The sequence below is a fragment of the Rhinichthys klamathensis genome, unplaced genomic scaffold (assembly GCF_029890125.1).
Source record: "Rhinichthys klamathensis goyatoka isolate OS25496 unplaced genomic scaffold, OSU_Roscu_1.1 h1tg000072l_1, whole genome shotgun sequence".
Taxonomy (NCBI): Eukaryota; Metazoa; Chordata; class Actinopteri; order Cypriniformes; family Leuciscidae; genus Rhinichthys; species Rhinichthys klamathensis.
The window spans coordinates 667,349-678,574 of NW_026606615.1; the positions used below are offsets into that span (position 1 = coordinate 667,349).

Here is an 11,226-nt window from a genome sequence, read left to right on the forward strand (position 1 = left end):
TACTCCATTACAATAAAAAGTTGTAAAGACCTATAAGTAAAAGTACAGAAGTACTTGTTTTTAAAAGTACTTAAGTATCAAAAGTAAAAAGTAAATGTCAATGCATTGTTTTATTATTGTTGCATTGTTGTGTAATACATGTACCTTATGCCTCTGAATCTATGCCTGCCTATACCTACCCTCATATCAATATCAAAATTATTTCTAGAACACAGTTCCAGTAGTGGGATTGAATGTGAGATTGAAAAAGTGCACTCAATAACGTGGTTTCGGACACCCAAAGGGCTGTTCCCTCAAATAGTGCCCTAATTAAAGTTTTTTGGCTTTTAGTATGAATATGTTAGCCTTACTGTTATCTATAAACTAGTGTGCTCTAAAACAATGACAAAATTCGCATTTAGAAGACCAAACCCAACGTTGAAAATGAAAATCAGATTGATGTCAGAATCCAACATCAGATTGACATTATTCTCCAATGTTGGACAGACGTTGTAATGTGGTTGAAAATTAAAATCGAGTTGACGTCAGAAACCAACATAATTCGGGTTCTGACATCAACCTGACTTTCATTTCCAACCAAAATCCAACGTCTGTCCGACGTCGGATGTTGACATCAATCCGACATCGGGTTCTTACGTCAATCTGACGTCAAACCGACTTTCATTTCCAACCAAAATGCAACCCCTGCAACCAAAACCATCCACTGACTAACGTTACTGCTTTCTACTTAAGGACCTTGACAGAAATGTAGTGGAGTAAAAAGTATGATATTTGTCTTTCAAAATGTAGTGAAGTTAAAAGTAAAACGTTTCCAGAAAAATTAATACTCAAGGTAAGTACAGATACTCAAAAAGTATACTTAAGTACAGTACTCAAGTAAATGTACTTTGTTGTCCACCTCTGAGTTTGGTGGATGTAATAGAAAGTTGCAGAATGAGTCAGAGTCAAAAGAGATGTCATGTTCACATTGTTTTTATTATAATATTCTAGCAAAGTCAGAGTACATTTTAAAAGCACACTAATATATAGGGGAAACTGGAGCTATAGCGGTCACTTTTTACTACAGTGAATATTTCTCATAGTTAGTTTATTTTTCAAAATAAATTTCTTAATAAGCATATATTCTTGATGAGCACAATTGTAAAAAATTACATCTACATTCATTGCACGTGTTGATATTTTATGACAAAATGGCAGTAAGAACACAATTTGTGAAATGGCAAAAATATAAAAAGTAGCATGTAGTTATATCAAAGAATGTGGCTACAAGAAATTGTAATTAATGATTTCAATAATGAAATTACAACATATAAACGTGTTGGTTTTTTTGTGACAACAATATGCCCCAAATTAGTCAAATCACCTATATAGCGCTTTAATTTATATAGCAAGTTAATTTAGTCTGTACAGCAGCTCGAAAGGAAATAGTGTCATTGTTCAGCTGACGTTAGTTCTGTGTTGATTAATTTCCTTTGTAAAGATCATCAATTCCTAAATTAGTTGATTTAATCTAGTAGTTCTGCAGAAACCAGTGATGTCATCGTCCAACTCAGTTCAGTTCTCATCCAATAGTGTCAGTGCAGTCAGATCAATAATATTGTTGAATATTAAGTTCCCCAACTAAGCAAGCCAAGGGCTAGTGGCAAGAAACCCAAACTCCATCAAGTGACACGAAGAAGAAGAAAAACCTTGGGAGAAACCAGGCTTAGTAAGAGCGTAATTTATGAAACAACACAAATAAAAAGTAACATTAATGTATCTAATCATTGTGGCTAATAGAAATAGTCATTAGTAATTACAATAAAAGGTCCCACTTTATATTGGGTGTCTTTATGTACTAACATTTAAATTACAAATTTCTCGATACAATGCACTTATTATGTGCATACATTTTTACATTGTATTAATATTATTATAATTACCTGCATCTAATTACATCTGTAATTAGTTTCTGTAATTACAGCTATAATTACACTGTTGACCTTTCCCTTCCCTTTTAAACCTACACATACCACCAAACCTGGCCCTAAACTTAAATGTCAGTACATTGTTGTGCTAACCTGACTCCGCCAGATGGATTTGCTCCGCATATCCATCTGGAAACCTTCCGTTGAAGTAGTTTTGGTAAGGGGCGAAAATACTGGTTAGCTGATTGGCCTATGTTGGTGATAGACGGGCCAAATCAACCAATCAGATCAACGAAGCATATGACGTACTAACAGAGCGTATCTTTTCCTCTGAGAAAAGCCTCCAGAGCAGTGTTTTGCTCTTCTTTCAGTGAAGAAATACTCTGTAATTCCGATAAAACTTGCTCGATAGCCACGCTGATGCTAGTTTCATCCGCTGAAGCCGACATGTTCTTTAGACTGAACTGACGCGCTTCTCGTTGCGTCACACCTCAACCCGCCTCAAAGCCAACGCTGATTGGACGTTCGTTTGGTGAACTGCTCCCAAATTTTCTTTAACGGAAAGTATCCAGACTGATCTGCGAGTGAAACCTTGAAAGCTCGCGAGATCAGGATGGTCTCACGAGGCTATTGTTGTGCTGCAAATATACAGGGTCCGACAATTCTGTCTACAATATTTGTAAAGCAAGTGAGTGAATATTTGTTCAAGTGAGTAATACACTGTTTCATGACCTACCAAACATTGGAGTAAGTGATCTTTTCTGTATCAGCATATGCTCTGTGCAACCATGTGCTGAACATGAGCGGAGGGTGGAATGATTCCCTTTCAAAGCAACATCTCCCTCATCACTGGCTAAGTCCAGCCTGAGGCCTCCAGGTCTCCTGAGACACTCCACACAACTTCAAAGACAAATTTCCCCTCATTTCTACACACAGAACTTTAGGAATTAATGAGAAACTGTTTCAAAGATGACAGAACTATAATGTAGCTTGAGTGCTTCAAGAGTGACACAGATTCGCTTTATTCCACAACGTTTCACTCACCCGAGTCGCACATAAACACTGAACAGTCACTCAGGAAAATAACCATCTGATTGATACACATATTCATGAGGGTTTACAAGAGTTCATGTCAACTTTTCAACTTTTTACAGAGTTAGAAATCCCCCTGTACCCTCTGTGTTGTTTCCTGCCTGAAGTAAAACTACAAAGACTACACTCTCAAAGGAGGTTTGATTATTTAATGGGGAAAATCAGGAGGTGCGGTGCAGCGGGACCTTGAAGAAGCATTGATGTGCAAAAAAAGAGAAAGAAGCTCAAGGTGCCTGGAAGAGCGGGAAAACAACTGCGATAATTTTTGCAGTGAATTGATGAACACGGGTGAACTTTCATGTTTTTCAATAACACTGCAATGAGGCCTTTGGGTGAAATATACTCAAATGTCACTTATATATCAAGGTAGGTGCATTCAAAAGCTTCCTTTGAGTGCAATTGAAAGATGATAGTTTCAGAGTGATACACAGTGTCCAATGCCATTCAGTGGACCTACTGCATACTGTATCCACTTGAAGCAAACAGGCATGACTACAGACATAGTGTAGTGTCTACAGACAGATTTCTGCAATCCTGTAAGATCATTACAAATCTCACACTACGACATGGCTTTAATAACTTGGGTACGAGTCCGACAATCTATGTAGACTGTACGATGATGACACCTATTGAATCATAGGCTACGACTCAAGTTAGTATGGAAGAAAAAAGCAAAAATAGAGCAAGATAAATCGCACTTTGGAAATTGTGGTTTTTATGTGCGCTGAAAAAAGACGAGGAAGTGAAAGAGGAGAATATGGACGCGGTCATGGCTAGGGAAAAGAGGCCAACTTGGCATGCCAATTTTGCAAATGAAGCTTGAGGTAAGTAGTAGTTTTAAGTTTTAACGCCATGTCGCGTTGATCAATACGCCATTTCATGTTGCATTTGTATTGGCTAGTCAGTAGATGTAGGTCGTAGCAGCAAACACACTGTGAGATGATCATTGCTAAATTCCTGACACTTTCAGAAAATTATCGCAGACTATCTTTGGTCGCAAGACTGTGACAACGACCGTCTTTGAACCTTCATCACTGTATGACGAGGGACCACCGTTTAGGAGCCACGACCACAGAAATCACCATGACTGGTCATCTTTCGTCTGGGACCGCCCAAATGTGCAGCGGGCACTTTTGGACACAGTGGAAAGTTCCTGGTTCACAAACACACTCTTAAAAATAAAGGTTCCAAAGGGGGTTTCACAGCGATGCCATAAAATAACCATTTTTGGTTCCCCAAAAGAACCTTTCAGTGAACAGTTCTTCTTAGTGTGAAGAACATTTTAATAATCTAAAGAAAATTTTTCCACTATAAAGAACCGTTTGTGGAATGGAAAGATTCTGTGGATTTTTAAGGTTCTCCATGCAACCATTAGGTACTTTTCCACCGTCGGGCCGAACGGTTCCAGTTGTGTTTCCACTTGAGCCTGGTACGGATTACGGAACCGTTCTGGTAGAATCCGTAAAGTGACGTCGCCACTCAGGATTGGTCACTTGTCTGTTGCCTGGCTAGTTTCTCTGAAACTGGTTAAGCACGCTATTTGAGTGAAGTAAACAAAGTAATAATACAATTGAAAGCAAAAGCTGATCATTCTCCATAACGCGGTCGCTATTTACATCTCATATCCTCAGTAAACCGTTGCGTTACCAAGACAACGACTGACTCGTTTGTATTATATTCCAAGAGCGGCCGCTATCAGCACCACAGTGGAAAAAGAAACTGTAACCGTAACAGCTGGCCCGGATCGGCACGGTTACGCAATGAGAACTGTTCGGACCGACGGTGGAAAAACGGCCATTGATTCCAATAAAGAGCCTTTACTTTTTTCAAGTTTTCTCAGTCGCTTTGGTACATTTCTTAGATCACAACTGAAATTCTCAAAACTGCTCGTTCAACCCCCACATCCACATCATCTAGTCAAGTACATTTTCTATACATTTCTATTAGACTTTTTTTTCTGTAAATATGTCCTGAATTGATGAATTGCTCAGGTGAATCTTGAATTTCACTAATGAAGGGAAATTTAAAGGGCTAGATAAATCAATGATCAACCAGTTCTTCAAAATAGCTCAAAGATGCATGTCACGAATCTTCAATTGGAAGGAGCACAACACAGAGTTACAATTTCTTATAATGGAAGAACAACAAGGAAACAAACAGGGTCAACAGCCAGGAAGTAGAGGAGTAAGGATGTGTGGTGGAAGGGTAGGGAGGCAAAAGAGAGGAAGAGGTAGAAAAAGCAAAGGAAGTAGACGTTTCCATAAGGGCCACTATTGTGGACCATGTTCTCAATCATGAGTCATGACTTTACAAAGCCTGAGGCGGGTCGAAAGGTGCAGCCGAATGTTGGGAGAACAACTGGTTCCTCAGTCATCCAAGCATTTCGTAGACAGAACAGCTGTGTATTTCAACAATGTGCACTGTACTGCATAATTACTGTAATGCTTCATATTACACTTGCATTTTACAGAATATAGTAAATATACTTTATACAGATACATACTATACCACACAAACACACATACAACATGTATATAGTGTATAGTCTTGATTTTTTCTTTATATATCGCAATGACATTGTAAAGTAATTTGTTAACAGACCAACACTAAATCCTGTCCTGTCTCTTGCAAATTGCAATCAATATACCATAAACAGTAATGTGTCAATTTGTACTGTTAATATGCCACAGAAAAAGTGCAGTCTTGTGAAATTTCATTGGCATCAAAATCGTAGCCATAGTTTACATCTGAAAATACTGACAGAGTACACTGTTATATTGACAACGTGTCTTAACATTTTGACTATCTTGTTTGGGAACAATGACACAAATGCATCATTTTGCATTGATATAAAAAATACTTACTTTTGAGAGAAGGATTTTGAGCCGTTTACAGGCTTTTGCAGGTAGTCCATAGTGTGGTGCTGTTTGTACGAATTGTTTCGTGAAATGCACTTACTGGTTTGCAAATGCTAAAAACGATACGAGAAAAGTGACTGAGAAACCTGTAAGAGTAAAACTGTTTTTTTTTTTTTTTTTTTTTTAAACAAACATTAGTTTTAGAACGAACGAGATCTAAATAGATAGATAGATAGATAGATAGATAGATAGATAGATAGCATTAGTGACATGACAAAAATTAAAGAAAACAAAGTGCTGATCTAGAAACTAGTGTATCAATACAGCTGCTTGATTCATAAGGGCCAATTTCAGAGGAGAGATGTTTAGGATACAAACAGCCATGGATTTCATGGGAAATCTTTATGTGTGCATGTCTTTCCATAAACGAGTGCTTCTCTTATCCTTTAATTCCTTCCCAAGAAAGAGCGAGGGCTTTATTGACAGTGTGCTAGCAGTGTTTCTGTGTTTTAGGGTTGTGGATAGGATAACAGAAAGCCTCCATCTTATAAGAACATTAATCTGGTTATAACTGGATTGGACTCTTGTTGCAGTAATATAATGTCTACAGTAATGTTATGAAGCTGCGGTGTGTGTGGTTTAGCAATTTGCCCCTCTTACAGTGTTTATAATAGCTTAACTAGAATAAGTGTGCAAATAAGTACTTTTACTACATTAAATAAATCCTGAAAAAAAAAAATTAAGAGTGTAAGTCAACTGAAAATATGCTTAAAGATGAGTTAAAGATGCATATGTATACTGTGCAAAAGTTGGGGCCCAATAAGATTTTTGGTTTTGAAAGTAGTCTCTGTTTAAAAATATAACAATTTAAAACAACTGTTTTCTATTTTAATATATTTTCAAATGTAATTTAATGTGTTGCAAAGCTGAATTTTCAGCATCATTACTCTAGTCTTCAGTGTCACATGATCCTTCAGAAATCATTCTAACATGCTGATTTTAGGGCTGCCCCTTAAAGGGTTAGTTCACCCCAAAAATGAAAATTCGGTCAGTAATTACTCTCCCTCATGTTGTTCCAACCCCGTAAGACTTTCGTTCATCTTCGGAACACAAATTAAGATATTGTTGATTAAATCTGAGAGCTGGATCACTCCTCCATAGGCTTCTTAAGGGATCGAAACTGGCCGGCCCAAAAGTTATGAAAGACATCATTAAAATAGTCAGAGTGACTACAGTGGCTCAACCTTAAGTTTATTATACGACAAGAATACTTTTTTTGCGCAAAAAAACAAACAAAAATAACGACTTTATGCAACAATTCATTTCCTTCTCTGTGGGCCTCGAGATTTCACGAAGTGGAATTGCGCAATGGTTCTGTGTTGCACGTCACACGCAGGCTCACTATTGGCCGACGCTGGTCATGTGTGTGATGCGTGTGACGTACAACCTAGAAGCCTTGCGCAGTTTCACTACGTGAAATCTCGAGGCCCACAGAGAAGGAAATGAATAGTTGAATAAAGTCGTTATTTTTGTTTTTGTTTTTTTGCGCAAAAAAAGTATTCTCGTCGCTTGATAAACTTAAGATTGAGCCACTGTAGTCACTATTTTAGCGATGTCTTTAATAACTTTTGGGCCGGCCAGTTTCGATCCCTTAAGAAGCCTATGGAGGAGTGATCCAGCTCTCAGATTTAATCAAAAATATCTTAATTTGTGTTCCGAAGATGAACGAAAGTCTTACGGGGTTGGAACAACATGAGGGAGAGTAATTACTGACAGAATTTTAATTTTTGGGGTGAACTATCCCTTTAATAGTGAACGAGAAGAGGCTTAGTCGACTAAATTTTGATTAGTCGGGTAGTCGCAGAAAAAAAAATTCACGTAGAAACAGATTGTGCATGACTGGACCATGCAGGCAATATATCGGGTAGTAGAAAATCTTAAGTGTTGGAACATTTCGAGAGGGTAAAGAAAGCCCACAAAAAGGTGATGCACGACCTCAAGAATGACTTATTAAATGTATCGCTTATCGACAAATTTAATGTCAAAACATCTAAGCATTGCCTCATTTTCCATGTGGCATCCTTGCCATCAAATTCATTCAATGAAAATGTGTTAATGTATCAAACCTTCACTGCTTGTCCCCTAAATGACATATATTATGAATTGCTGGCACACTGAGTTGCTCTGCTCCATCGGTGCAAATAAACAGGCTTCAGCCTCCATGGTGTAGTGAACCAGCGAAGCGACCCAGCTACCGTCAGGGCGGCCCGCTTTACCATCCACTGATCAAAGCAGCTCGAAACTGCCAGAAACTACAGAAGGCAAACAAGACTGTTGCAGCAGCCACAGATGCTGGTTTTCTCATTCTGCAAACACCAAGAAGAGGAAAAAGCAAATGGAGATGGACAGAACACGTCCACGTCTGGTCACGTGAATTTGACTGTGGCTGAGTCCGGGTCATCCAGTCTTAGGAGTCTTACTAGAGCTTCTAAAGGGCATGGGAAGAGAAAGAAGAAAGATCAAAGGGAATAGGGAGAAAAAAACTTTGGCAAATGCAATGGAAAGAAATAGAGAGATTTTAAAACAGGAGGAGTGCAGGGATAATAATGAGCTAGATAGCAGTGAGAGCGCGAGACAGAGGTTAGGAAGGTCAAGTCCACTATGTATTCAAGAATAACCATTATGTCTTAGAAAGATCAACACGGTGTACGGATCAGGCTGCTGATGAGTGCAGGACTATACAAAATTACTGATTCTATTGCGCCATCTTGTGGAGAATTAACAATCATTCTAAACCCCAAAAAGTCCTTTAAATTAGTCTACAGACCTGTGAAAATCAAAATGTTTTTTTTCAAGACTGTAGAATGATTAGTTGAGAGAAGACAGAACAATTCAGGGTTGTAAAATAAACTTGTAGTTTCAAAACATTGTTTCCGCCCGGTTTCGAACCGGGGACCTTTCGCGTGTGAGGCGAACGTGATAACCACTACACTACGGAAACTGACATGCTAAACCATCCTGAATGTATAGTTTTTTCTTTGAATAAACACTTTAATTTCTCTTTTTTTTTGGTTCTATTAGTAAAAACTAATTTTTGAGGCTATTCATCTGCAGCTTAAAACTAATAGGAGTCCTTAGCACTTTTCACCATGGACGATTTTGTTCCCATCACTTCTCAAAAGGTTTTCTTCTGTTGAAAAATATAAAAAAGGCTCATGTTATTGTCTCCGATTTGTGAAAACAACATTCAGCAATATTTCTTTCATCAGTCCGAGGCAAGAAATAAAGAATCATTGTCTTTCCTTTATGATAACACTCATCGTCTTTACATTGATACAAACACAGTTTAATAGGCTGTTTGATAGATATAATAAAATTAAAATACACAATTTTTTAAAATTGTAAAATTAGTAACCAACTTTGTGTAGGCTAAGTCTGTAACAAAAATCTGATAAATGTAATAACAATAATTGTTTCCGCCCGGTTTCGAACCGGGGACCTTTCGCGTGTTAGGCGAACGTGATAACCACTACACTACGGAAACCTGCATGTGCCAACCCTGCCATGATGTCATAATGATGTAATCAGAAACCATATCATGTAGTGAAATAACAGGGTGGCTGTCTCATATATCAGTCGTTTTGCATGTGGCAGCGGCATTTAGCACAGTGTCTTACTGTTTATATATATATATATATATATATATATATATATATATATATATATATATATATATATTATATTTAAAGTGTTTAAGAACTTGGCATAACCAGAAAGATAAAAAAACCGAATACTAAATATTTTGATTGATTGTTGTTTTAGCTTATTTTAAAGTTAGTTTAGTCTTATTTTAAATAATTTTAAGTCATCTTAAGGCTCCCTTGGAAGTTTGTTGAGCACCCCTACTGGGCTCCGGCCGCTGGTTGAGAACCACTGCTCTAGAGAGAGTGCAAATAAATGCAAAAAAAAAAAAAAAAAATGCTACATCCAGTTAGAGACTCTTTTAAAGTAACTATTTAAAATACCTTGCACATTAAAAAATGCAACACCGACTGCTGAACTCCAGCAATGTCCATTTCACTCGCCGGCCATTTTTGAAACGCCTCTCTCGGGCATAAGTGTATTTCTTTGAATCGGAAAACATCAAATTCTCCAAATGTATTCGCCAAGCTACATGGCAGTGAAGTGAGGCCGGTAGGTCACATGATAGGGACATGTCGAATGCATAGGTCGAATGTAGTATTGGTGCGTTCAAGTCCTCCTGGGAAGTTTGTACGTACGAGGTGGGAAGTCGTGTTTACGAAAAGTCACTTTCGTCGGAGTAAGATGGCGAAGTACTTTCTCTTAATTAATTACACAAAAATACAGTAAGGTTCTTAAACTCTTGTTCTAGAACATGAAGAACAAAGAAATGTGCATCAGATGTACTTTGTTTTTTAAGGTTTTTAATTAATTTATTAAGCCACTGCCAACTTTAGCGTTACATGTAGCATTGTTATATTATAATGCCATCATATTCTGTGTAAGCAGTTAGCTTAACTGCGCTGTAAATAGAAAAACTTTACAATATCACTGCATAATATTTTGTATTGTGGTATTCCGCCATGTTTCTCAGTGACACGCCCACAACTCAGTAAGATCGGGGCTTAGAGAAAATCCCGAGCTCCCCAATGGTATTTACCATTGTGGTGGTGTTCAACTGCGTTCAACTCGTAAATACGATCTATACGAGATGACTTGAACGCACCATGTAGTATGTTCGGATTACACTCATACTATTTCATACTAACTTAAATAGTACATACTTGAGCGGTCGTGGCGTAATTACTCAAGAGAGTATGCGATTTTAGAGACAGTCCTCCTCGTATTCGAAAAACAAATACAATTTTCGTAAGAAAATATTTGAGAACTTCTTTAAGATTTTTTCCAAGAATTAGAAACATTCTTACGAACTACTTGGAATGTATCTTCAGAAATGTAAACTACTTTCTTAAGAAGATTTTCGGCCCCAGATTTAGGCATTTGAAATAAACAAATATGTTCGTGAAATCAAACAATAAATTGAAGCAATACCTAAAATGATCAGATGATTGTGTCAAAAAACTTACCAGGTAACGTTATTTCGAAATGATAGCAAATGATGACCCGCGAAGCCCGCGCTTGAACTTGTCGACAACGGTTCAGATCAGAGAGAGAGAGAGAGAGCACACAAACCAACTGAACTCGGTCTCATATTTAAGTTACTGATTATGGAATGTGGTTTTCAATCTTCCATACCCGAACTTTGTATGAACTATAGGGTATAATCGGATTTAGCACTCAAAACAGGGCTGGCAATACAGTGAACGTAACGTTAACGTTAGCCTCTT

At 37.7% G+C, this 11,226-nt stretch overlaps 2 non-coding genes across 2 annotated transcripts; both read right to left on the reverse strand.

Moving 5' to 3' along the window:
• Window positions 1-8,785: 8,785 nt before the first annotated feature.
• On the reverse strand, window positions 8,786-8,858 carry trnav-cac (transfer RNA valine (anticodon CAC)). The gene has a single exon. It is a non-coding gene; the product is annotated as a tRNA-Val (tRNA).
• A 470-nt stretch (window positions 8,859-9,328) lies between these two features.
• Window positions 9,329-9,401, reverse strand: trnav-aac (transfer RNA valine (anticodon AAC)). The gene has a single exon. It is a non-coding gene; the product is annotated as a tRNA-Val (tRNA).
• Window positions 9,402-11,226: the final 1,825 nt, after the last annotated feature.